Raw genomic sequence first — 27813 nt, 5'->3', positions numbered from 1 at the left:
AGAAGCCAGCAGCAGGCAGCATGTCTGTTTAACCCAGGCCATTAGCTGAAAGAGGAGCGTGTGTTTTATACTGGAGGCAAGGAACGTCTCTGTCACATCCACGTATCACTGTGCAACCCAGAAGGCAGAGAGATCCTAAAACTATAATCCTGAGAGGAAATCAGATCCAGAATTCTCCATCTGGACTGAATTCCCAGCAGGAAAGTATTCAGTTGATGACACGAATACAAGTCTTGACCTTACATTTGTTTTTCCCCTTGACTTTCACTGGATGCAGGCATCGACTCCTTTGTGTCTGTGCGAGGCACGCTGCTGTGACAGGGAACGACTGGAGCGGTTTAGGTTTTCCATTCAGAGATTACTAAATGACTGAGAATTTGAAGAGTTCACAAAATTCGCTTTTGTTAAAAAATTTAGCAGTGCCACCTACAGGGAAGGGCCGGGAAGCTCAGCGGCTGCCCGGGCGCCTGCGGGACGGACTGTCCTCCCGGCTCCGCCGAAGGAGGCTCCGCGCCCGGTGCGGTGCTCCCCCGGTGAGCAGGTTTCCCATCAACATCAAAGGGAGATCTGCACGCACTGATAATGCAGAATACTTGAGAACAGAACTTTGTCCAGAAACCACTGTCTTTGATAGCTATTGCCTTTTGATTTTTAAGAGCTGCTCCCCCACCCCACCCCACCCCCCCACCCCCACCCCCCCCACCCCCTCCCGGCCCCTTCCCCCCCACGAGCTTTCCCAAACACTATGCATTGCATGTATAAGCTCTGGTCCAATTCCCAGTGGAAATGATGGCAGCTTTCCATTGAGTGCAATCCAGTCCTTAATGCCTTTCATGTATGCCAATGAAAACTCTTTACATTGCATACTAGCACTCTTTAAAGGCTAGAGTAGATAGACAGATTAGATTATTTAGCACTATACAATGCAGCAGAAGTGGTGCTGGTGAGTCATTAAATGGCATTCTTCCCTCTGACTCAGTGTGGAGTCAATGCCTGGGCATGTTGCTATGGGGCTCTGTGTTGTTGGAGGTGCTCTTTTTCAGAAGAGAAGTAAACCCCAAGGTTCTGATCCACTATTCTCACTACAAAACCCATTTGCCTGTGAGCCACTTGGTTGAACTTTGCAGAATTTTTCACCCTAGAACAAGTTATCCTTAGCTTCCAATAGTAAACTATTGTTCTCATTGCTAGGAGGGAGCAGGGTTTTGAGCTATCTGGAACAAAACGTTTTAAAAATAAGAATGGGTTATTGCGATACACTGTGGGGTTTAAATCCTTAACATTGAAGGAAAACCTACGCGGTCAATTACTGCACATTAATATTTAGCTTTCTGGTTTTGTTTACCACTTCAATGACTGTTTTCAATTACTGTTCCCTGCATGAAACCACTTTACTCAGGCCTGCTGCATATGAAGGGGAACTGACTTAGAAGATGACTACTCTGTTTTGCAGTAATTTTCAAGGTTTCAGACTGGTTTTTTTGTTCCCTATCTTTAAGGCACTGCGTGTCTAGAGTGTGAGAGTCTTGTTTAAACCCCGTCTGTCTTCCTGGTCGAAAGATTTCATTGCAGCTCTTTCTCAACTGTGCAGGGAAAGGAGTTTCACCTGGCTCTTTCATCTCCTGGCCACTGTCCTAACCACCAGGATGTAAATTACATGACTCTCTTGCAAAAAAAAACTTTCTCAAAACCTGATGTCTTGACAAGAACACTTCAGCTTTGAAATCTCACTTTGTGGAAAATGTCCTGACCAGCTTCGGTACGCAGCGAAGTTTGCTTAACAAATTACATAAGCAGCCCAGAGATGTCTGCATGGCTCCTTCTGAGAAGAGCTGTTCAGGCAAAATTCCAGCACACCTTGGGGCAGCTCTATTTTCTTGGTAATGCCCCGAATTCCCTTCTCAAGATGATAAGTGGTTCCCTACCACTCTTCTTGAAAAGAAATCCTCTGCAGGATAGGGTGCACTGAATATTTGTCAGTGAGGAATTTGCTTTGTCTAAGAGGGTGGTGGATGAACCTTAGGTATGATGCCATCCGCTCCCCTGTGTCCCTTTGCCAGGCTTGCTTCCAGCCTCAGAGAAAGTGTTTTAAATCTAATAATTGAGATTACAAGGAGTTATTCTAGGTTTGGGTTATTGCAAGAGAGGCAATCTGTTCCTCTTTGGTAAGGACTAATGAGATGGAGAGGGCTCATCAACACAGATGAGGTGGAGATCAGGGATGTGAGGCCAGGGAGCAGCAGCAGGAGCAGCTCCTTACTTCAAAGTCCGTGTTTCACAGTATGGCATTCCTGACTAGCCCAGTGACTGCCTTTGTCCTTTGTGACATTTGTGCCAGCCCAGTGTGATAAACCCTGTATTAGGTTGTTTTATCTGTGTTCAGCTCTTTGTGTTGCAAACTCTTATGAAATTCTTATCTGAAAAACAGATATGCCCCCCACCCTCCCCAACATAAAAATTATGCTTTATGTGGGACAGGCATCTTAATCATCTTCCTGTGCCACAGTTATTGTCTGTAGCTCCAGCTAGTATCCGTTAATGATTAGCTATGAAATCCAGAGCATTCAGAAAACCAGACTTTTTATTAGGAATCATTTAATCAAGATACACTAAAGAAATGATGGCAAAATGCTTGGTCCCAAAGCTTAACTTGGAGAAACTATTTTTAAGGAGGAAAAGCTGTATTTGGGACTGTGCTTACTGATAGTTTTACATAAAATTCACAGCAGCTGGAGGAGCTATTTCCTCATTGCTTTGGACTGTAAGCTCAGCTGTGTAGATGCTTTCTCAGAACCTAATTGTTTTCATATGAACTCGGGCTGGGGGGTGTGTGGGGGGGGTGGGATGACACAGAGCTATTGAAATTATTTCGACTGCCTGGGGAAGCATTCAGAAGTTCCAAAGGAAAGTTTTATTGCAAGGTCACATAGCCAGTAACACTTACCTCCTAAAAGTCCTCTTGCTTAAAAACCCTGTAGAGTAGTCTGATTAATGCCGAGCAAAGAATTTTTTAATGCCACAGTTGTGCCATGCAGGGATTAACTTGCATTTATTGTATAACAGCACGCTTAACACAGTACATTTTTCAACCTAGTCAGAGATTTTTAACACCTACTAAGGGTCTGTCCTTGTAATGAAGAGTTGATAAATGAGAGAAGTTGGGAGGAAAGCAATAACCTATGTTTCCAAGAGGCAGAGCTGCTTTGGGATCAAGGAAATTAGAGAACAGAGCTTGTGACAGAGCCAGGAGCCGGATGCAGATGCCCAGCCTCAAGGTTAACTGCAGAGCCACTCATTGTCCTCAGTGCCTTTTCAGCGCTGTGACATTTGCATTGTGGCTGCTAAATCACAAATACAGCTGGATGAATTTAGTACTGGAGGGACTCGGGTGTGCTGAGCTGAGTTCCTCTGGATTTATACCATGTTAGATGAGAACAGAGTTTCTCCTTGAAGTTTGCGGTTTATGTGATATATGGCACATTCCGGCAATAATGACAAAAAATCCTCTAGTGCCTTCTTCTGAGTTATTTCTGATTTACACCCAAAGACATTAAACTTCCCTGATATTTATATCCTGGTAAATGAAAACACTCTAGGGTATGTGATCAGGAAGGGAAGTCCATCACTTCTGTTCTGCAAGATCAAGCCTAAAATTGTTTGATATTTTGGTGCAAATTTTCTTCCTAAGTTGACTATGAGGTATTTGGGAAGAAGACATAAAGATGCTGCAGAACAGATATGTGGTTTCTAGATTGAAGTTTGCTCACTGTTCAGAAGGGGAGGAAAGTGAGTGAGTGTGAGATGACTCACATAAATATCTCCAACAGATCAGGCTTAACTGCTCTGAAAAGGAAACTGCAAATGATCCTTCCCTATGTGCAAATTCTACCCTCTGTCTGCAAACACCTGCTGGTGACTTCAGTTGAAGCCACATATTGGGAGGCAAGATTTATATCTTCAGACTTTATCATGAAGAGAGGTTGTTGCAGGAGCAGAAAAAAGGACTGCCTTCTGTGTGAAAGCCCACACATCAATTCCTGTAATATCTAGGCTTCATTTTGGCTCAGTGTTCTTAATTTGGACTCTCCCAGACAGATGCAGACACTACTGGGGGACAAAAATACTATCAGATGAATGAGAAAGTCATTAATCTAGGAAAAATGAAAATACAGGAGGGAGAGCATGTGTAGGAAGAACAGGGTCTATACAGTCCGTTGCTGGGAAAGGTGAGGTTACAGGCACATATGTGAGTGCATCCTGAGAATATGCTGGTGACAAAACCGTTGCTGTTGTCCCGTGCCACTTTTCCCCATGCTCTTTCCTTGAAGCATGTCTGTAACCATAAGAACAGTGCAATCAAAGTCTGTGATGGCTCCTCTGCCCTGAAACCTGGGATATCCTAGGGCTGAAAGCCTCCAGTCCTTTCCCCAGGAGCTGAAGAGCTATTCTGTCAAACTAGCTGCTGCAGGCTTGCCTCCATGCATTGGGAATATATCTTCAAACCAGACACGCAGTGCAGTTTCTTGCTGTATTTGTGGTGCAGTTTCTTGCTGTATTAGGGAGCTGGGACTCTGCTCGCCAGTCACTCAGGCTGCGTCTCAGATTTAGCATTAGAAAAAAGGTGCAAATCTGGGAAAGTAGCCTAATTTTCCAGGGCAGAGGGCAAAAGGGCTTTATATGAAGGCAGGTTTGCTGCTTTTTAAAAAAGGCAATTACGTTGCCCTAACAGAAATGAAAAAGAGTTCTCACAGTTTTTTTCCACAATTGCTATGAGTAATGTTTCCAGTCGCTTGGTTTGTGTTGTGCATAATGAAATATAAATACTGCGTGGAATGCTTTGTCATAGAAAAATATTTATTAATAGCAGATTTGCAATCATCATCTTGTCTTTGATTTGAGCAGGTTTTTTCTTCTCATAAGGTTCTTTCAGGCTGCTGAGCTGTGACTGATGTGTGTTTATTTCAGTTGAGTCATCAGTATCATTAATATTATCTTATTTACCAATGTTTGTCATTTTACAGCATTTAACTGGTAGGGTGACTCACCTTAGAGAGAAATGAGAACATGAATATAACAGGCTTTTTTCCTTCTTCCCCTTTGGCTTGGGATAGGAACAGAGAATGACCTTTGAGGCACAGCCTGAGTCATTCAGTTATCGTATTTACCTCTGCTGTTGTGAGATTAATAATTACAAGCATCTCTACACACAAGGGGAAAAAAAAGCTTGGGCTTTTGTCCGCACTTCTGCTTGCCTCTCCACGGCTCACGTGGAGAGACATTTTCAGCAGGCCACTGGGAAAATGTGGCTCTCTCCCTTGCACAGGAGCAAAGGAGGCAGCAGAGAAGAGACTGAGGAGGAGCTGAGGAGGAAGGCTCCCCAGAGGAGCCATCCTGCTGGCCCTGCTTGAACTTAGTGAAATTTGCTTAGGGCGCTATGAAACATTTGCATTTGCTTTTCAGCTCAAGTGTGGGAACTGACTTAGCAGAACTTCAGCCAAACCTGCTTCTTCACAGCTAGAAACAACCTTTTCCTCTTCGTATCTGCCTGGTATTAATTACTGCAGTGTGCTGCTTGCATCGCAGCAACCCGCAGAGAAAACATGGGGCCTTTTGCAACAGGCATTGCAGACAGAGCCTGAGAGTGCCACGAGTCAGTCCCACCACTCTGTAACTCCTTGTGAGAGCAGCACTAAAAGAAGAGACCCAGCAAAAGATTTAAACATGTAAAAGTCAGGCGACAAGAGAGAGTAGGGCAGAACCCAGAGCCCTTGCCATCTGCAGTGTGTAAGCATTGTAAAAGGAGGCTTACTGAAGGACCCCATAGCATCTCCTTCTCGGGGACATTTCCCACTTATACAGTCCCCTCATGGCCTTGCTGTCCCTCTAGATGAGGACTGAGGCAAAGAAAAGCTGATGACCCCAGAAAGCTGGTGCGTTCAACAGGGAATTGCCCAGAGTCAATGTATTCAGCATGCAGCTGCCTACAGCTCATTAGTCAGAGCGGCTGAGAACTGGGGTGGGTGGTAAATCCCAGCCCCAGAAGCTTTAGTTTCAGCACCTCCCTGTAGCCCTGTGCCTACTTAGACACCTTGCCCCAAAAATGAGGCAGGGTAGCACGGTCAGGGAAGAATAAGTTTGGAAAACGCACATCCCCTCTAACTTTAGAGTGCGATTCTCATTTTTCTGTTCAGCGAAGGACTGGGAGGGTACCACCTACCACCCTGTACCAGTCCAGCAGCTACAGAGCCGCTGTTCTCCCCTGAGCCTCAGGTCTTTCAAATATGTAAATAGTAATTCCTTGAAAAATGCCCTAGATATGGCAATACAGGCTGCTATATGGGCATGCAACCCTTCCTTTCTTTTACAGCCCTGCCACTGGGCAAAAAATAATATTTTACTCACTGGCTGAGAAAGGGCCAAAGAAGCTGCCATAGTTTTGTGCAAAACTTACCCCAAGACTGACACCCAACTTGTTCCTTGCAGGCAAACGCCTGAACTATTGGGGTAGAACTGCATCTATACCTCTGTTTCAGGACAAGTGTTTGTGTTTCAGTGTATAACCATGTAGGAGAGAACCCAGGCTTTTAATTTCTGTTAGCAGAAGAAGTAATTCGGCTTTCAGCTTCCCACTTGTTGGCTGAGGATGTTCATCATTAGACTGCTGCACTGAAAGAAAAGCATCAGGTGCCACAGCTTTGCCTGAGGGGCCTGATCCTGTCTGTGAATGAGCTGTGACTGAACACCTGGATTCCAGGCTTAGGTTTGAACAGGGCCTGAAATTGCTCAACCTCACAAAACCCCTGTGTTTTGTCAGAAGGTGATGACCTGAGATGCTTGTGTGACAGCTGAGCAGGGATGTTCATGTTCACAACTTTGAACTGCGCTTACAATTATTTCTAATGTGTGTGCTGGACCCAGAATAAAAGTACTATTTGATGATGTGCCCGAAACCATGCAGGTTGGTGAGGGATAGACAGCAGCTTTCCTGTGCCTTAGCCGAGTGCTGTGATTACAGAGACCTTTACCTAAGAGCTCTTTTCTAGGAGTAGGTTATTGCAATTACATTTCATTGCAAACCTTTGTCCTGTAGATTACTGCAACGTGTAAGTTCAGTGATTGGAACTTGGGTCCTGAGTTCATCTTATCGAACAGCCACACCCTGCTGCTCTGCTTTTCAGAGAAAGCTCTTGGATAAGAGGGTCTTTTTCAACAGTGCCTACCTGTTTCCTAATAAATCTGTGTATTTATAGGGCTGGCATCTTAAGAGAGTTTCTCTCTAATGTGCTTGCCAAGGGACCGATAACTTGGCATATTTAAGTAATCGTAATCCCAATGTTGCCAAATGAAACTTTCTAATTCAGGAACAAAACTTCCTTTTTGTCCCAGCAGACAGAGTTGTAGCTTCCCCCATTCTTAATGCTGCCATGCAGGCTAGCCCAAGCATTTGATAAGCCAGAGCTTTGATGCACCACAATCATATTTTGCCCAGATACCTGAAAATCTTCAGCTGTCTTGAGGATACAAAGGAAGAAGAAAGGATGGAAGAAATGCTTTGGTTTTATCTACTTATTTCGGGTGTTTTCCAAAACATGGTTGTGTCTGTTGAAAACTTTCCCTGTTACTCAATGTTACCTCACACAGGGACCGTAATTTTCTTTGAACATTTTATCAGAATTCACTTAAAGCTACATGATAAACTGACTCATCCATAAATGCTCGAAGAACTTTTTATTTTCAGCTGGTATAAATCTGGATGTATTTCAGAGCTGGATTAGGTTATTAAAAAAAGCCTTTGCTATGCTGATGTGATGAGCCCACTAGCTGAGCGTTACTAGTCTTTTATTATCGTGTGGGAAATAAAATCGCACACCTAGATTCAGAGGGTGTGACTCATGGCTCACCTGTATGTGAGCACAGAGCTGGCTCTGTTCTGGGGTGTTTGCCTAAAGACCTTCTGGCTGGGTGGTTGCAAGCAGTTAGTGCAATGGGCCACAGGGGCAGGTATTTCTGGCTGACTCAAAGCCTTGCTGGAAGCTTTTAAGGCAGGGGAAACCGAGGAGGACTTGGGCTTTTCCTCGTTCCTGTGCTGCCTGTGCAACAGGTTGAGTGGACAGAACACTGCCATCACTGCTCCCCACGGGCCACCATCTCAGAAAGGGGAGGCGGGGGAAAGACAGGCACATTTGCTGAAATGCTGAGAGCCCACACCTTGGAAGTTAAGCTTTTGGCTTTTCCTTTGCAACCAGAGAAGGATGCATCTATGCTAGAGTTTTTTCGCTGTGTGTTGTCTGAGTTTAGCTGAAGATGAGTATTTACCAGGGCTAGTCTGGGCTTTTTTTTCCTAACCCTGTCTGCCCTCTGCAAATGCCCACTCTCTTCTATGAAGAAGAGAATATCTTTCACCTGGTGTATTCCACAACAGCTCCAGTAATCAATCATAGGGCCTAATTACCCTAATCTGCCTCCTTTTCTGACTTATTAAAGCCTAATTAGTTTATAATAACATAGAGGCTGGAGGTAATTTGGAAACTTGGAGGTAAAAAAGCCAGCAACAATTGAACTGCAATAATGAGGCTTCAGGAGAGCCCAAGTCCACAGCTGTGTTTACACTGCCAGTTTTCAGGAAACCTGGATGCAACTGCCCAAAGGGTTTAAGGAAAGGACACTGGTGTTGCTCTGGGGCAGGTTAAACAACTTTGTATTAAAGGATGCTATAGGCTTTCCCTGGTGCTTCTGTGTGCTGTCAATATGCCGTGTGGTGTAGCCGTGTTTGTTGGTCTGTTAAAAGTGTGAGATAATGCTGCGATGTGGCCAGGGTGCTCAGGTCTTGGTTAAGCACCTCTAGAGCCCGCTGAGGTTGCTGAGTAGAAAAAAATGGTGAAGGAAGCCTATTAGTTATGCATTAAGGTGTGGTAAGAGAAAACTGCTGGCTGCTGTTTGTCATTGTGCTAGAGGAAGGAACAGGGAGGGAAAGATGCTCTTTGCCTGATGGTAAACCCAAAGGGTTTTGATAGCTGTTAACACAGTGATGCTGCTAAATTGATTTGAGAAATACTTGTCGGAGCTGGAGAGATAGTAGCGGTATATAAGAGGGAGGAGCTAAAGTGCAGAAAGAAACAGGGTGGTAGGGATAAACCTCTTCTTCCTATTCCACCAGAATTTTGTCACCTGAACAATGGTGGGGCAAGGAAGTACTCCTCAGGACCTTGTCCTGTCGAGACAGCTCTGTAGGATCAGAGTGACTGCTAGCTACCAGTGACAGTAGTACAGTCTCATCAAACATGCTCTGGAGTGGTACAGCTTTCATTTAGCTTTACAGTGTTAGTAGAGTGTCCCACATAGTGCATGTTGTGTATCTGACTGCTTAAAGAGAAGTGGAAACCTTTGCATCTCTAAATTATTTAGATTTCTGATGGTACACATAATAGTTGGATGAAGTTCTCTGATTCCTTTGGAAGACATGAAGATCTAGCAAAAGTTGCCCATGAATATTGTGATCTGGCAGTTGTTTTGGGCTCTCACAGCTCATTTAAATATGAGGATTGCAGAACAGAGTTCAGCTGCACAGATAGTTTTGCTAAACTCTGCACTCAGCAGGGCATTGACCTTGTTTTTGTAACAGCTCTCAGTTTTTGCAACCCCAATGCTGTAAAATAAATAAAAATGAATAATCGAGAGACTCAAACTGGTATGGGAAACATAAACAAAGCAAGCAGTAGCAATGCGTGGCTGACTCATCCCCTCTGTTATCATCCAGATGCTGTTATGCATTTCAGTTTCTATTGCAGAATATCTCTCTTGCAGTAGACAAAGTTTAGGGGTTGGTGGCTGTTCCCCCCCTCCCCCCCCCCCCCCAGTGTCACTAACTTTATTCTCTTCAGAATCTGGTGCTGCTGATATTCCAGGAATGCAGTGGCTGGGGTAGCTGGGGCGAGATCTCAAGAATACTGATGACGCCAAGCTCTTGCTTCAGCAGCCCTCATCGATTTGGATATCTCTGCTGTTTGTACCTGGCTTCTTTCGAGTCACATATACTTGGGAGCTGGGGAATTCTTCCAAAGAAAACAAGTGCCGTGTGACCTTTCTGCCCATATCACAAAGATGTATCTAATCTACTAAAACTTTCTAGGAATGACAAGGCTCTGCCAAGATGGCTGTATTGGTGTAAGTACCTTCTGCATCAACGGTGCAGCAGGATTTATATGAGGTAACTTCTGATTGCTGCTCTTTAAAATGGAACCCAAATGTAGACAAAATCATACTGAATACCCCTTAAGAGTCATGTATTGCTGTGCTGTGATAGAGGAACAGACTGAATTGTGGAACAGTGCTTTAATTATTTTATTTTATTTTATTTTTTACTGCTATAGAGCAAGTATTGAATCTCAAACTGTAAGATGTTTCTCCTTTTATATTCCCACCCAACTCTTCTGACTGTTAAACTAACTTGAAAACAAGCCAGACTTAGCCTGCCCTTTCACATATGTTAGGCAAAACCACAAACAACTATGCCAAAACTTGCCTGGAACAAGTTCATTAATACAGCCTAATGAGACCTGACATACAACTAGAAAAACAGGAAAATACTAACTTTTGGGAATCTTTATTAGAACTCTCCTTAATTTTCTTTCTTTTTTTTTTTTTTTTCTTTTTTCCTCTCCCCTTGCGGTTAACATCAGTAAAAAGTCATTATTTTTCAAAAGCACCTAATGAGGTGGGGAGATCAAGGACTGGTGCTGAAGGCACTGGTGCGTCTCAGCTGGCTCAGGATCTGCCAAGCTCTCCCCGTCTGGGCAGCACAAGGGGCTCTTCCAGAGGGTGATTCAGAGCATCTAATTTAGTCTCCCCTGGAGAGCAGTTCAGAGGTGTCTGCCTCTTTGAGGAGCGAATTAAAAGATTGAGGGCAATGACTGGTTAATCTCAGGGGAATTCATACCACACACCAAGGTGCCAGAGGCATTTTAATAATGGGACTTGAAACCCTTGGCTCATGATAACCGGACTGTGTTTACTTCTGTCAAGGTGAGCATCCCCAAATCGTCGATATCCCTAGTGTAGACCCGTGCCCTGTTGACTTAGAGCTGTTCTGGCAGTGGGACTGGGCTTTCTTCCAACAACCTTAGCACAGAGTATTTTCATATGTATAAAACATTTCTTTCCATGGGCAGACTCGCTGTTTGCATCAAGGACGTAGTAATTCCAGCGTCACACAGCCTCTGCTGTGGCCCTAGGAGTGTTGCTGGGAATATTGCCTACTATAAAAGGGCTGGATCCACTTCTGGCTACAGATTAGAGGATGGTTTAAGGTCAACACCTTTTTGGGCTTGTATAAAATGTTTTTCTCTTCTGACTCATACATGAAATAGCTGGTTTTTACGTACAGCTATCTTCTCTCCTTCTGAACATAATACTTTCCATATACAATGGTGGGACTGCAAGAACAGGCTTTGACTGAAATCTAGCTGCTTATTTCTTTCCATGCTGCATCCTGAGCCAAAGACTGAATAGTGGGATCCCCAGGGCCTGCCCTTGGCCAGAAAAACTCGGTATTAAGAGTTCATTTAGCTCAGCCATACATCAGTTTTTTTGCAAACAGCAGGGGGAGCTCATATTCTGCCTGAATCCCAAAGAAGCAGAGAAAGTACATTTTGCTGAAATTCTATTTTAACCAGGGGGAAAAAAAACCCCGAAACACCCCACTTGTGGGCTTTCTCTTAAAAAATTGCAATTTTTTTTTTTTCCCCAATATGCCATGGGGAGAAAATTAGGGCATGTAAAACAGGTAATACAGTATTTAACGCGAACAGTTCTGTAACAGAAGCATTGCTGGAACAGTTCTTGTGAACTGGTGGATGTGTGTATTTAATCTTTCTACTTCCATGGAGGAAAGTCAAAAGCAGTTTTAATATCTGTTTGTGGAAACAGTCCCCAACAGGGTCTGAACTTGAGAATGGCTGAAAACACTATTATTACGTGGAAAGTAATTCTTGGGAATGAAAGACCAAATGCACCCTTGAACCTGGCTGTCCAGAGGTGACTTTGGCTTGGGGAGGCATTTAGGAGTATGAATTTGCTTTGTTCCTTGAATTCTGTGCAAGTACTAATTAATCCACGCTGCATCCCCACACTTCTGTAAGTAAATGAGCACTATCAGGCTTTGTTTGGTGCCGAAGGAATCTTAACGCATGGATGTCAGTGACTGATGCAAGATCACACTGTCAGGACAGGATTGGGAGATTAGGATCTGGTTTCTTGGTGTTTCCCTCAGAAAAGCTAGAGCAGTTGTTGTCAAGCTCTTTCATCCACGATCCAAAATCCATTCGTAATTGCTTCCCCACAACCCCCTGAGATCCCACGGCTCGTCAGATCTCTGCACGGGCAGGTGGGGAAGCTTGGTGGGGGCTGGCAGAGGATGACACGGGGATTGAACTGGTTTTGGATGGGTGCAGTTTTGGGGAATATAGGGAGCATGTTAATCCTCCTCCCTGGAGCTGCTTCAGCAGAGAACCCTGTGGGAAAGTGATGATTCTGCTGTCCTTAATGCCACTAGATGTAACACAGGTGATAATCCCTTGTATCCCTAGTGCATGCCCTCTGATTTGGAAATTTTCAAGTGAACTGAGTGGTCCCCCAGTTCTGTAGGATTATGGCTGTTTAGGGCTCTGCAGGCAAGGTAGATTTTCTGCCAGGCTCCTAGCAGGGAAATAAATAACACACAGAGTCAAGAAAAGGAGGCAATAGTCCTAGATGTCAAGCCCCAGTCATAGTCTTCTCATTCTTTGTGATATTTCTTTGTCAAATACCTTTGTGATATTTGTTTGGGTGACTATATCCTCATGAAATGTCTTTAGTAACAGGCTGTGTAGGCTAACTGCGGTATCCAATGCAAACAATGCCGATGCAGTCTCCAAGGGGAGAAAAAAACCTGACTAAGCAGGAAATGCAACGATAAAGCTAAAATCTTTGCTTTTACTATTAATTTTCATCATATGTTCAACTAATATTCTTTTATCAATGAGTAGGAACTGGAATTTCTTAGATAATCTAAATATAGGTCCTTTTTTTTTTTTTTTTTTTTGGTTAGAGCTGGCCCTGCTTTTAGCTTTTGAAAGCCAGCCTGGCATTTCAAGAAGTCTTGCCTACATTATAGAATTTATAATAAGCTTATGGGTGAACAAAAGAATGGTGGTAGGAGCAGGGAAAAGATACGGGATGTCAGTGACAGATCATCATGATGTCATCAGTACGATGGCAAGTATTCCTTGTAAAAATCAGAGCCATTGATTATGCTGTCAGGGATTTGGGATACAGAAAATATAGCTAAATCAAGGATTTCAGGCTTTCAAGTGGGGAGGAGATGGAAGCTAACAGAAGGAAAAGTTTGCTCTGTGTGGCTGGATGGAGAATGCCAAAGCTAGATGACAATCCACACGCCTGCATGTAAACTTCTGACTAGCATTAGGATGCCCCAGAAAGAAGAAAGGCCAAAGAGGGATAAACCCCATGGCTCTCCAGAGCAGGGGACAGTAAGAGCCAGCTAGCCAGATGTAGCTTGCATGTATGTGAGCATAAAGCATGCACCTTTCCTGGTGTCTGTAAGAAATGTGTCCTTACATGCATTGCCACATGCAACCTTCCTATCAAATATAATGAAAGTCAGTCTGCTGTCTGTGAATGGGTAATGGTGCTTCCCCACCACTTCAAAGCCTATATTTCACTTTTTTTTTTTTCCCGTGATGTCGAAAGAGATGATTTTTCTCCTCTAAAAACCACAGCCACTGAGAAGTTAATGAAGGGCGCTGCTTTTGAAATGCCCAGGGGACTGATCCTGCCTCTTCCAGATTTGCTGTGACTTTTGCTTGGGAACCAAGCACTGCACTGGATCCTTACTGCTGATTAAGCCTCAGAACTGTGAGCACAAGTGGCTGAGAAAGTGCGATGGAAGTGTCAGCACCTGACATTGTGTTGGCACAAGAAGGCAACACCAGTCTCACCATAGGTTTGTGTGCTTTGTTGCCCAGTGGTGCAGGGCACCACAACCTGAGCAGCCCTGTTCTTGGGTTGCATCTTACTTATTTGCATAATGCTGATGAGAAATACCTGGGTCCTTTCTGTGCCAAAGCAGTGAGACAACAAAGTTTTACTGTCTTAGAGGGGCCATACCAAGACAGCTGAAAAGGATGAGGGGGAGTGGGAACCAACTGAGAAAAGAGCCATGTGAAGTTGTCTTTTTGTTTTTAATTAAATGGTGAGGGAGCTTTAGGCCTGCTGAGTCCTGTAGTAAAGTATATTCAATATGAGAAACTGAACAAAAGAATGAGGAAAGGAGAAGTGGTCATGGACAAGGTGGCAGGAAAGGAGGCTGAGTTGAAGAAAAACATCTTGTCCATGGTGGAAAAGGATTGTGAAGGGCTGTTGGCCCCAGGGAGGTGAAATCCCCCACTACCACTGCAGAGAGCAGCCTGGTGTCGTCACCCTTGCCTGACTCTGCCAAGAGCAGAGGTTGCTGCCACCTCTTGCACCTCATGCTGCTTTCCCTGGGGTGCCGGCTGCCAAGCTGATGTTGCTGGGAGGAGGAGGAGCCCTGGGGCCACAGGGAACTGGTTACCTCCCTTGTGTGTGTGTGGTCTCCCCTACATAAGCCTGGCCCTGAAGGCTGTTGTGGAAAAGGGCAGTCCCTGCTAGGACATGTTTCTGCTTCTTTATCAGTTGCTGTTGCTGGTTGCTTTATTGCAAGCAGATGCCGTTTGCTCAGCTTATTGACTGGAAATTGCATGCAGCTGCACTGGGTAAAAGTGGGTCTGAATTATTTTACCTGCAAAGGCTATTTAAATGGAAAGCTTCAAACTCCCCTTCATCCTCCTGTAACACTGCTTAATTTATAATTGAGACCCAGATTCAGAAAGCTCTTGAAACCTGTGCTTATAGGTAGTGGGGAATTGAGATTTGGCCAAATCTGATCTCCCTTAGTGTTACTTTGCAGTTACATGCTTCCTATGTGCCAGACAATATGGGATTATAGAGTAACTGATGCTACTGAGCGTGCTGCTGTAAAAGAAGTGATGTATTCCTTTTTCACAAACTTCTTCAAACGTGTCAGGTCTGTTAATGACCCCGCTCAAGTCACATCACTGTTTGAAAATATGTGACTGCAGAGAATGTTTTGCCATTAGTTTAGGAGAAAGCATATAGCTACAGTCACTGCAAATCTGACTCACCAATTCTTTAATAAACTGAACTAATTTGGGGCTGAATTATTCAAGCACAGGAGAGTTCAACTTATCCAGAAGAACATAGTTTCTTATGATGTGTTGGAAGACTAGGTTTATTGTTTGCTTAGGTTAAAGGTTTTAAAGAAAAAAGTTAACTTAAACTGTAGTTACCACTTCAGCACTACAACCACATCCGTGGTTTTTGTTTTTTTGTTTTGTTTTGTTTGGTTGTTTTTTTTTTAAAGAAAACAGTGGAGCATGATTTTGGGGATGCAATGGAGGAGAGACTGCCTAACTTTCCAGATTTAAATTGAAGGGTCTCTAAGACAGCAGGCCCAGTCAATCAGAGAGCAATTAATTCCTCCAGAGGGAAGTTCACGGAATGTGAACTGGGTCTCTTCTCTGGAAGCGCAAGGGCTGACCCGTGGGATGCACAGGGAAAAAGCAGCCTCCTGCAGTGGGGGGTCTGATATTAGTCTGAAAATCCCCTATTTGCTTTTTCTATAAATAGGGTTTTTGAGAACAATTTTGAACTTACACATTGACATCCTGTTTTTTAACATCTAGTGCTCATACAAAGTGAAGCAATATGCTAGCAGACTTTGGTTTTATTGGATCTGCTTAACGAGGTTCGTGCAGTTTAGCCCGGCACGTTCTGCTTAGCAGAAGCAAGTTACCTTAAGGTCAGGTACCTCACAGAAGCCGTTTCACTTAGACAAGACTTTCCTGGCCACTGTAATAATCACTTCTGTAAGACAATGTCTGTGCTGAAGTACCCTCCTCATTCAAAGATGTGTAATCATGCCAAATTCTGCCTGCCTAGTGGAAAAAGCTGGAAACAGAACTTAAAAAGGCTGAACCACTTTTCCAGGAAAATGTTAATCTACTCTGTTGCAAAATCAGTTCTCAGCTTACATTTATATTCCAGACAACAGGTTAACTCATCACTGAAATGTCAAAGGACACAATGTTTCTATTACTTACAAGAAGAGGATTACCAATATTACTGCTAAATGGGAAACCTTTGTGTTTAAGCTGTGATGTGCTTAGACACATATAGAAACAGCCTTAAGGGACCTGACAAATAAAAAATAGCAGGAGAAGATTAACACAAAGGCTTATGCAAAGAGGTTAAAAGAAAGTATTAACTTTTTCTTCTTCCCTAGACTCAGATATTTCAAAGAAATTCTGACCTGTAGTTGGTAAACAGATAAATCCTTTTAAATCTTACTGTTTATGAGAGGGAGAAGAAGGCTTGTTGGAGTAGCCTGGCAAAATTAGAAGGATCCAGTTTCTTGGCCAGTGTCCACTATGGAACTCCCTTTCTCCTTACTGGGCTCATCAGGCTGATGTACTGCATGCACCGAAACAGCTCCAGTAGGAGCAGTGACAACGCTTTGCTCTGAATAGCTCATGGAAAATACTAGGATGGCTCATTGCTGAATATTTCACAAACATGCTTGTGCAGGGTAGTAAGCAAATATGTTTAGTACATTAATCTGTTTCCTTAGAAATTGATGCTGCTTTACAGGATATGCTGGATTGTGGCCTACTGCAAGCATTTCAGAGTAGCACAGACCTTGACAAAATAAGCATAATTATAGCATATGTAGAGTTCTTGGTTTTCAAATGCCACACATTTGGAAATATATCTATTTCAATACACCAGCACAGAGAAGAGGACTTGCAAAAGGTCACAATATGAAGCTACAGGAATTTCTAGGATGAGGAAAGCTCAGCCTTTACTTACACCATAGCAACTCTGTTAGCATCACCTAGAGTTTTGTGGCTGCAACAGTATAAATAAATAAATAAATAAATAGGTTGTGAATAGCTACATGGGTAGGCTGCAAGGAAAAAGAAAAGAACATTTAGAGATTACAAACTTCCTTTAAATATAACTGTGCAGTAAATGTGAGGGAAGAATCGTGAAATTTGGAATTTTTGCCCAATTGACAATAAAATACAGCATCATAAAACTAGACAAATTCAAACTGTTGTTTTGTAGAGGGAAAAGGAAATCAGCTCTAAATGGCTCAGAATTCTAGCAGATGAAATGAGTACTGGGGTCCCTTCATGGAATTCAGATGCTGTGATTCCTCAGGTAGATGTTAAGGTGAGGTTTGTGATGGGAGAACCTGAAATCATAAAAAGTCCTCCTTGGGGAAGCGGCAATAGTTGTTGCATCAAAGACCTGATGGTCCATCACCAGTACTACATCTCCTGTGGCTCGTGCTGCCTGCTGCCTGCTGCCTCCCCCGGCTCCATCCAGGTCAGTACTGGACCAGGACTGGAGCTGTGAAGTCAGAGCTGCTACAGACTGCTTTTTTGAAAGGTAGTTGGGGCTTTTGGCATATTCTGAACCATGGGACTCTGCAAAAGCAGGTGTATCTCAGTGCTCCTTTCCAGGACCAAGATAAGCATCTGTTTCATTCATTGCTCTCTTGTTAGTTAGTACAAGTATTTCAAGAACCATCCCTCTAGTTTGTACATGCTGAAATTCTAGGCATTTAGAAAAGCACTTAGAAATATTTACAGCTTATTTCAGCCAGAGGCAAGAACAGAAATTACTGGTAACATTTTTAGGATACCTGAGAACACTGGATTTCCAGATGGTTTTCTGTTTCAGTGCAATTCTTCCATTACAACAGAAGGCCAGAGCGGGTTGACATGTTACCTGAAAAATTCTGGTTTGTTTGGGCTGTGGGTAAGATGATTTTGTGTGTTTCCATCCTACAGCATCCCAGCTAAAAGCTGCTGGGTCCTTAAGCTGTGTGTGAACTGTGCACCAAAGAACTCTGTTCACCTCTTCCTAAAGTGGAAGTTGCATCATTCAAAGAGCAAAATTAGTAAGTGAGGCCCTCTTCCCTTCAGGCCATATAATATTTTCTCACATCTCTATATGTAATGAGCCATGAAACTTGAGGCCAAAGTTTTCTAGCACCAGTTAAGGATGGTTATCTCCCCAAACTCATGTGACCTTGAGGCTGTGATTCCACTTCCAGTGGCCAAAACATTCTAGGGAAAAAAAAAGCGATGAAAATAAATACTGTATTCTTTAAACAACCCCCAAGCCGTTAGAGAGATTTTAGGAAACTGCTGTAAAGGAAGGCTGAACAACAGTAACATTCAAGAAATGGCAGCGGGACAGGGTGCTGTTCTAACTTCAGCAGAACAAATTAGTGGTGTAGCAGTACATAGGAGCTCAACGTCAATAGCAGAACACATAAGTATTAAATGATTAATGGGGCACTTGTCACAGTTTCTGCACGTTGAGTAAAGAAAGTAAGGCAGAAGTGTTTGTTTTTCAGCTTTGTGATCAGTACATTCATCCTTCCTGAAGCTGCTGCTCAGCTCAAGATCTTGTGATTCATCTTCTTGATCTGATGATTACAATCATTGCGCCACATATAATTTGAAAACCCTTGCCTTTATATTTTTATTTTTAGGCTGACCATATGAAGAAATGATCATGCTCTAAGTTGGTTTCCATTTGAGGAACTTATCTGCAAGGAGTGGATGGGTGTTACAGGAAGATTACATGGCAGATGGAGGAAGACATGGGTTTCTATTTTGATGTAATAGTAGATAAGAGGAATTGCACCTCTAAAGCAGCTCACTTGGGAATGGGATTGGAGCACAGCAAATGAGGAGAATGGACCAGTGGATCTTCATCCAGTATCAAGAGAGGGGCAACACCACTTGGACAGGAGAGTGCCTGGAGGCTGGTAGGGCCATTTGTCTTCTCCTTTGATTGACAGGAAGGTACAGTGTATCTTGGTATGTATGCACGTGTACGTGTGCTCACTTCTGATAGAGCACAATCACCCAACAAGAACAGCAGAAGTGAGCAACTGTCCTTCTTTCTATGCAAGGCCCAGGCAGTTTGTAGTCATCTGTGGACCCTTGCCTTCAATTTTCCTAATCTGTGCTGTAAAAATTTCTTCCCCAAGCCAAGAAACACAGGCTTGAACCAGTTCAGAGTTTCTGTCAGCAGCAGCCGCCTGCACTATCAGTGCTGGGCAGGGAGCTGGCAAGAGGCCAGGGCTGTGGCGCTTTCAGCTCTGCTCCTGACTGCAGTGTCTTGAGTGGGTTCAAAGTTGGGAAAAATGCCTTTGCATCTGTGCATATGAGCTTTTTACTTTTTTCTACAGCCAATATGTGTTTCTACATACAAATACTGCAAGTCTGGTGCTAGCAGTGCTATCTGTTACTGTAATAAATTATTCCCATTATGCAAAGACACAGGTAAGTTTATAAAGAACCAGCCCCAAACTCTAACCTGATCTGTGCTGGACACCTCTGTAGGAGATCTTGGGGGGGGGGGGGTGGGGTGGGCGCGGGGAGCAGAAGTCATCAGCAGTATGGAAAGCTGCTTGTGAGTGAAAGCCATGCACTGTCTCCTTAATGGGCCCAGCTGAACATCTTTTGTTCCCACTGATGTTATCAAAGCTGAAGACCCTCAGCATCTACAAAAATGTGTCACAGAATGGACTCGAGTTGTTGGTGTGAAATATTTTCATATTTCTCAATAGGGACGATGCTATGGCTTAGACCTGATCTTGTGAAACAGAGGAAGGCATCAAACAGGCTGATCACCTATTCCCCATTCAAATATTAGCGCTGTCAGTGTAGTTAGAGAACTTAAATGCTTTCTCCTTTCTGCTCTATATTGCAAGCAACAAGATCTTTGTTTTTTGCCTAAAACTCCAAGTGATCTTCCTTTCAGGACACTGTCTGAAAATCTACCAGAAAGGTTTTACAGTCCCATCTGACCTAGGTTTATCACTATCCCTGCATATTCAAAAGGTGCTTTGTTTTACAGCAGCTACAAAATAAGCACCTGGATTTCATAAAGTGACGTCTGTGGAAATCCCCTAATGTAACGTCTGTGTATTACAGAACATTTTTGCATGTTGCAGAGCTGTGAATTTCACCTCTTCCATGAATTCTGCTTCTGCATCTTACCTGAGTGGTATTAGGCCTCAAAGGCTGTTGTTCAAGTGGGTTACATCATTTAGAAAGATGCCATTAGGGTATCATTATTGTGACAAGAAGGAATTACCAAGACTCTGATAAACTACTTCCCAGGATCTCCCCTTTGATTTTTCCAGTCAGGGTGATGATTTGAATCTTTTCTTTTACTCCATTATAGTTCAAAATCCAGCCTTATCTGTTCAAGAATGAATTTTCCTTTTTAGCAGTGTTTTTTAAAAGAAACTGTTAGTTTCTTACTTCACTCTTACATGGTTGCATGCAAACTTGAAAACAGATTAAAAGTAAACAGAAAAATCAAAATAACTGAGAAAGAAATCTTTTAAAATCTATTGATAGAGGAACTGTTTTGAACTATAAGTTTTCGGATTTTTTTTCTCTGCAGGGTCCTTACATCCTTGAATGAAGAAAACCCACCAAGATTTGCTTTTATATTAATGTGCAGTCAAAACTTTCCGTAATGTAAATATCAGAATAAATTAATTCTGCACTATGCTTTGACTCAATGACTCAGTGTTAATCTGGAGACTGTGATAGTGATCTGCAGATTTGTACAACAGTATGGAAAATAAAGAGCTCTTCTTACACTCATAGGTATATACCTATATACATATATATATATATATATATATTGTTTTTTCTTGGTTTCATCTATTCAGCTGATTTCTTCTTCCTTCCAACTTTAATTTGTTGCTCCAGAGGCTTTTCTTTTCTACTGAATTAATTTTGTGAGACTGTGAGCATGGTGTGGGTGGAGACCTCATGCTGAACTCCAGCAAGTGGTGCAGAAACTGGGAACTCCACACACGGATGGTGAAATCTGAATCCGGCACTACCTGAGGAACCAGGAGCTTGCTTTGTGCTCGATTCTCACTGATGTCCAGCGGATGGTGCTACTTGTCTTGTTAAGAATTTCTTGTCTGAGTAAGAACAGCAAAAAAACTCTGTACTGTCGTGGCATTGTCTCCTCAGTGTTGTCTGTTTGTCAAAAGCACCCTCAATTCCAGAAATGAAAAGTGAATTACAGCAAATATTGACACGTGTCTGTTCTGATTTGTTAAAGATTTAGTTTTAGTGGGTTTGCTGGGAAATTTGCATTAGGAATAAAATTCAAATGCCATTGCAGTGGAAATTTTAATTCAATGTATTTTTCTCTTTCTTTCTCACAGGTCAGGATCTTTAGGAGAATGTGTTTCCTATAATACACTGCATTCCTTCTTGTGGCAAGGGACAGTACCATCTCAGGGTTGCCTGGTCCAGATGCATCTTGTCTTGACCACAGTGTGGTCTTGAAAGCTGCTACTTATAGCGTAGGATGGGGTGGTGTGAAATTAGCTAATAACACATTATAGGAGTTTCAGGGAAAATATGTTTTTCAATGGAAATATGTTTCTTTCACAAAACCTGCATTTTAGTAAAAACTGAAATTCTAACGGCTTTGACAACTTGTTTAGATTCCCCTTCACATTTGATGCAATCTGTGGAGCGAAGAAGTAAGCAAGACAGCTTTGTCATCCCTCTGGAGACTACTGGCAAGTGATGTCAAGGAGAAAACTGGAAAATGTAAGTTTCCTGCCTTTTCCTGAACTCGGGACATAAGCTGTTGCTAAACTTAAACAAAATCCATGACTAAAAGCAGTTTGGACACACGAGGCTCTTAAATCTTTGGTGTTTGCAGGGGACAGCAGGTGTAGCCCAAATCCTTCTGTCTGTTCCGCCAGGTTTATGAATGTGCTGCATTTGGAAATGATGTAAAATGAAACGGATATTTCAACACATCCATTGCCAGTGAGAAATGCCTCCTTGACTTTACCAGAGGGAGCTTGTGGCTCACGGGGGCCGCTGAGCTGCCAGCAGCTTTCCCCTCCCTCCTGCCCAGCTTGAAAGCCTCATGCTTCAGTCGGGTAACTTTGGACTTGGTAACTGATCATAGGATCCTTTTGCGTGAACTACTCTTAGCTGATGATTGCATTTCAGATTCCTTTTACTCTCATATAATTTTCCTGGAAATCTGTAGGAGCCACCAAGCTCTCCCTGAGCTGCAATGAGATCAGAGACAAACACAGTCACTACGTCCCTTAACTCCTCCATCACTGCTCGTTCCCTGCATGAAGTTTTCTCTTTTCCTCCAATTTCAGGAACACATGTAAATAATTAACTTACAGATTATACAAGCTTATCACACTGTATCCCAACAGATGGAGAAACACCATTAAGCTGATTTGTTCCAGCAACCACGTGCTAGACGCAGAAAAAAACAAGGAAATGAGAAGTTACCACTCCTAAGGCATGTAACTGATCTCATGGCTCCTATTGCTGCATGTGACATTACAGCTCATTTACTGTAATCTTAACTCTGACCCATCCAGCCCTTTCACCATACTCTGTCTCCTGTCAAACAGCTGTTGTGAAAGTTTATTTCTCCTGCAACAGGGCGATGTGGTTGCAGCATGTATCCAAATCATACGTAATCTAGTTGGTTCACATCACTCTAGCAACAGCATCGAGGTGTGGGCATCCGTCCAGTCTTGCTCTCAGTAGCTATTTTAGAAGCACTGCTTCAAGCATGGCTAGGGATCGTGGCTGGTTTGCTTGACCTCTTGGCCTGGTGAACTCACATACAAGCCTTACCCCCTAATAACAGTGGTAGGCACAAGATGAAAGTGTTTTAATGCTGGGAAATGCTCTAGCACTGCGGTGTGCAGAGAAAGGGTTATGTAAAATGTGGATGTCACTTAGGTTATGAGGAGCTGCCAACCAGAATAGGAAAAAAATGTGTTTAATTTTTTTCAAACCAACTTGCTAAGAGTAGCTCTTGCTACTAGAACAACAGAAATATTGAAGCTGGGACTTTAATGAAAGCAAACCCATTTGCTGTTGCCCATGATACAGGCAATGGCCGGAAGAGAAGTGTGTGCTATACTGCCCACAATTCTTACGGAGCATTAACATTTCATTTCATTTGTCAAGGGAAATAAGTGCATCACTCAGGTAATCTAGTCAATCACATGTAAATTTGAAACTTGTCTCTCTTGCTTGACAGTGAGTAAAAGAGTAATGCAACATTTGGAAACTGAGGAATTCTTGTGTTTTAGCAAAAGAATACTATGTCACTGGGTATCCACTGTTATTCTGCGGGAATTGTGCCAGGACATCACAGCAGCGTCTTGCAGAGATACCCAGAGGCTTTTCACTTGTTGATTTTGGTACCACTTGCAAACTAGCCACAGCAGATTGCAGCTCAGGTGAATTTGCCATGCTTCTTAGTGTGGGCTGCAAAAGCTACTTCGGCCCTGTGTTACTGCAGCTAAGCTGCTCCAGCCTGTTCTTTGGTACCCGCAACACAAGTACGTGCCAAGGGGAGTGGTGCCCTTTGCCTTTGCTGCGGCCCTTGAGCCAAACCTGAGGCTCTTATAAGTGACCAGCACCACTGTTCTGCACTTGCATTGAGTGCTGGGATGCCTATTTTGGGTAACAAGCTTTGCATCTTTGTTTTGGGGGCAAGGCTGGAATGTGAATATCTTACAGGGGAAATTTCTGCTTCTATACTTAGGAATTTTCTTTTTTTTGAGTGTCTGTTATTAGGACTGGCTTTTCTGCTCTCTGCTGGAGTGGTCCCTGTAGTTGCACTCCCCCCAGAAGGCAGCGATGTCCTAGCAAGAGAGACAATGGGGCTTTGAAAGCATTTTCTGTGTGCGCATGTGGACAATGTGTGCAGTCTGTGGCTGTTATTCTTGACATGGGAAAGCTGCTTATCAAAGTCTTTGCTTGACCCTACACTATTGCTGTGAGCTCAAAGTCAAGCCAGTGAGGGGGTTTCACTGCTTTGGAGATACCTTTTGTATTCATAAACAGTCTTTGGTTGGGATTTTGAAGCTCTCCACAGTTTTAGCCTCTGGGCTGCTCTCTTTTGGTCTCTTCCGGGTTGTTCCTAAGGGTTTTCACCCTGAACACCTGTGAGAAATACTTTTGAACTATTTACTCCTTTCTCATTTCACTTTGAGGGCTATATAAATCTTAGGCAAGTATTGCCAGATGACTATCTGACACCTCAATTCTAACTCACCCAAAGACTTGCTGTTTCCAGTACCTGTTGCTACTTCTGTAATTTCACAGCTTTTGTGCTCATGTAACATAGATTTGCTTATATCTCCTCCCTACTATTTTTCTGGTACAAAAGCTTCCCTACAGTAGTTTCTATTCCACTGCTGAGACTCTGCGTTGACATTCAAGGGCTGTCTGGAGGGATATAGAACTGGTCTTTGCTCTGCCCTCCCCTGCTGCCATCTCCCAGCTGCCCCATTTTCACACTCCCATCCCAGCATACAGCACTTTAGGTACATCCCTGAAAGCTTGCAAAATCCTTCCCCCCAGCCCCCTACTCTCTGCTCCACCTTTGGAAATGCAAGTCTGGCTTCTTCTGGCATTCTCTGAGCCCTGTGCAACAGTGCATCTGTGAGGTGGCCGAGCCCAGCCCAACCCTGCAGCCGCCCGAGCTCTCCATCCTGGCTGGGGCTGTTGCAGCTCCTCGGTGGAGCTGGCCCGGTTGGGCAGCCCACAGGGGTGAAACACCCTTGATGCCCAGGTACATGTGTAATGCTAAATCTAGTGTGCATTTGGGCTTGGCCTATTTGGAGTGCAATAGCCTCAATTTAACTTTACGAGCAAGGGCTGTGTTATTTGCTGGTAATTAGTATGCTCGGTGCCGTGCTGAAATGCCACTGAAATGCCAGTTGTTGCTGGGTATTTCTGCTCTGCTTTTGTCTGCTAGGATGGTAATGAGGTGATTTACTGTGTCACCCTGTGCTGGACCCTGCTCAGCCTTCCTTCTGAGAGACCTACTTTAGCGGCTCACTTGCGCAATGCCTGTTTTTTGCTGTTACTCTGTGAGTTACTCTGTCGTTACCCTGTAAAACTGGGACAGTGACTTTATTGAGATGTATTCCAGGCAATTTTTTCAATGTAAGTATTTATGGGCATAATTTTCAAATATTATTTAGGAGCACAAATCCTGTTGAATGTCAGTGTGATTCAGATTCCTACAAGAACACTGAGAAATGCAATTTTGCACATTAATAATGACAAAAAACTGGCTATTGCTGTGGTTTGAGTAGATGGCAGGCTAATATGAGCTCTGTAGAAACATCTTCAGCCTCGGCTAGGCCTGTATGCCCGTATGCTGTATTTAGCTGAGAATAAAGTAGATTTTTGAATTCTAAATTATGAAGTTGCAAAGTAACATTTAGAAAAGAAGAAAAAGAAAAGTATTATTATTACTCCTAGCTTTTATTCAGTATGAAACCCTACTGCTTTTGAGATTTTTCAAAAGCTTTCTTTTTAGTGCAAGATACTACTACTTTTTTAAGCCTTTAAGCTTTCTTTTCAAATTGTCTCATGATTGGCATTCTAACTAGGAAGAGAAGTATTTGCAAATAATAATTAAAAAAAGTATGAGTGATGGTTGCTCACAGTGTCTGCATCCACAGCAGAAGGCCAGAAAAGGAAGGGAGAAGGAAAGGAAAAAGTATTCTTCCTGACTCACTGTTTAAATGATAAAATGTCCATTAATAGGATCATATTATAGAATTATAATTCTAACCTTTTCAAACGGTTTCCATCCTTGCAGATCTTGCAGCTGGTGCAATTACAGTGTGGCATAAACATTTTGCTGAAGAGTTTGATTTAATTATAGCAAGACTTTTTGTAAGGTCAGTGCTATGGTACAGAACTGATGTTCTTCAGGCATTCGCTCTAATTATAGTTTTGTTCTTGATGCTGGGCCTGACTGATCTTCATGTGTTATGTGGAGTCACTCCTGTGCTGTGTCAGTGTTAGATCACTTACTGATTAGAAATAATGAATCTAGGATCTGGTTTTATCCCTGGGACAGCTGCTTGCTCACGTTTTGGTGTGTTTTCTTTCCTCCAGTGGATGAGACTTACCGTACCTGGTCATGAAATGGGGATGCTGGGCTGGAGGTGGTAGTATATTGTTGGAGAGGTGTCACATGGATAGTAAGACTCAACCAGATGGGGTATCCCAGGTGCTGCCTCCCTCCTGCACTGTGACCCTGCGTACCCAGTGAGTTGCTTGGTGGATCTGGGTCACCAGCTGAGTTTCATTTGAAGGGGTCATGACGCCGAAGAGAAGCCATGTCACTGTCCTGTTCATGCCTGAGGCGCAGGCCAGGTATCTGCCAGGAGTGAGCTCTGTGAATCCTCATGCCTGGTGGGTGAGATTTTGGCAGAAGTCTGCAGTCCCACAGGCACAATTTTGTGTTTTGAGTCTTGCCCTCTGTCCTGTAACTCCTTTGCAAAAGCACCCACTCCCCTGCTAGTGTTGGTTTTGATAAGCCCCTTCTAGATCCTAATGAAAGCATTACATCAAACTGACCTCACAGCACTACCTGCCCGTTTTTACCCCTTTTCGTTTGCCTTTCTCCCTGTGACAGATCCTGTTATTTGGCTCAATCCAGAATAGCTCAAGAGCATGTAATACACCAAAAATACGGGAAGTGGAATGAGTTTGTAAGGAACAAGTTGTGCTAGACAAGCTCCATTTTCTTCCCGCCCCCCCCCCCCCCCCCCCTCTTTTTTTCTATATAATTACAAAACTTGATGGTGTTGGGAGCAGAACAGGCAGGATTGCTGATATGTCAATATAGTATATGTGTTCTAGAGACAAATGAAAGAGAGCAGGGGGGAAAGAAAGGGATCTGAAGGGCATGGACATTGCAAAGGGGAGGGAAGGAACATACTCTGGTGCATCTGCTTTGTGTCACGTCTCCTTAATCATGTGCACTCTGCTTGGCAGTGCTAATGGGAGTATACAGACACCTCCTTTTGCATCTCGTCTCCTCCATTAGAATTTCTTCTCCAATACTCAGCAATTTTTTTCCTTTGCTAAGCCAGAGAACGCTGCTATAGGAGGGAACCTCCAAGGGAAGGGGAGGAAAGGGTGGAGTGAGGTGGGAAAAAGTAAAGAGGTGAGAAATAAAAAGAGTGTGAAGGCAGAAATACTGATAACTGGCTGGACATCTGAGAGCCTAGTGAAATTAAACATTTAATCTTCATTTCTTGCATCCTCTACTTTGCATAGCAGCAGGAAGGAAGAAAATGTTCTTACATTAAGAAAAGGAAATTAAAACTCTACTGATGTTTTTTTCTGGTGCTGAAGAACTCTGAAGTGTGAGGGTAGAAAAGGGAAATGGGTTGATATCCGGGGCTGGCATTTTTGAAGGCACCTAAAGAACTTTGGTGCTGAGCTCTCCCTAAAGCCCTGGAAGAGTGGAGTGACAAGCAACATAAGCTCTTTTTCAGAATCCTCTCCTTAGCGTGTTAAAGCAGACAGGGAAAGCAGAAGGCAGACAGAGCGGTACAGCTATCCATGTAGTGATTAGTCCTGAGGTTGGCAGAAGTAATAATCAATTATTTGTTCTGCAGCTTTGTCTGTGACCTGCATGTGTATTCCAGGGCCCCACTGGGCAAACACACAGGGAAAAGATAGTCTCAAGGAGCTTGCTTAAATGTCTTATTCATTACATTAATTTTTGCCTGAAGAGTGTTTTTTTCCCTTGGGGATGGAGGCCTTAAGATATGGTTCAAAG

General features: G+C 43.2%; 1 long non-coding RNA gene across 1 annotated transcript in view; it reads left to right on the top strand.

Annotated features, from left to right (window-relative positions):
• The window catches only part of LOC308060105, a 60344-nt gene that overhangs the window by 16893 nt on the left and 15638 nt on the right, over positions 1-27813 (top strand). Inside the window, exon 2 of the long non-coding RNA XR_013926606.1 lies at positions 18662-21770. This is a non-coding gene — a long non-coding RNA (uncharacterized lncRNA). The remainder of the gene's footprint in view (positions 1-18661; positions 21771-27813) is intronic.

Source organism: Falco punctatus (assembly GCF_963210335.1).
Source record: "Falco punctatus genome assembly, chromosome: 3".
Taxonomy (NCBI): domain Eukaryota; kingdom Metazoa; phylum Chordata; class Aves; order Falconiformes; family Falconidae; genus Falco; species Falco punctatus.
This window is presented reverse-complemented; position numbering and strand designations above follow the sequence as displayed.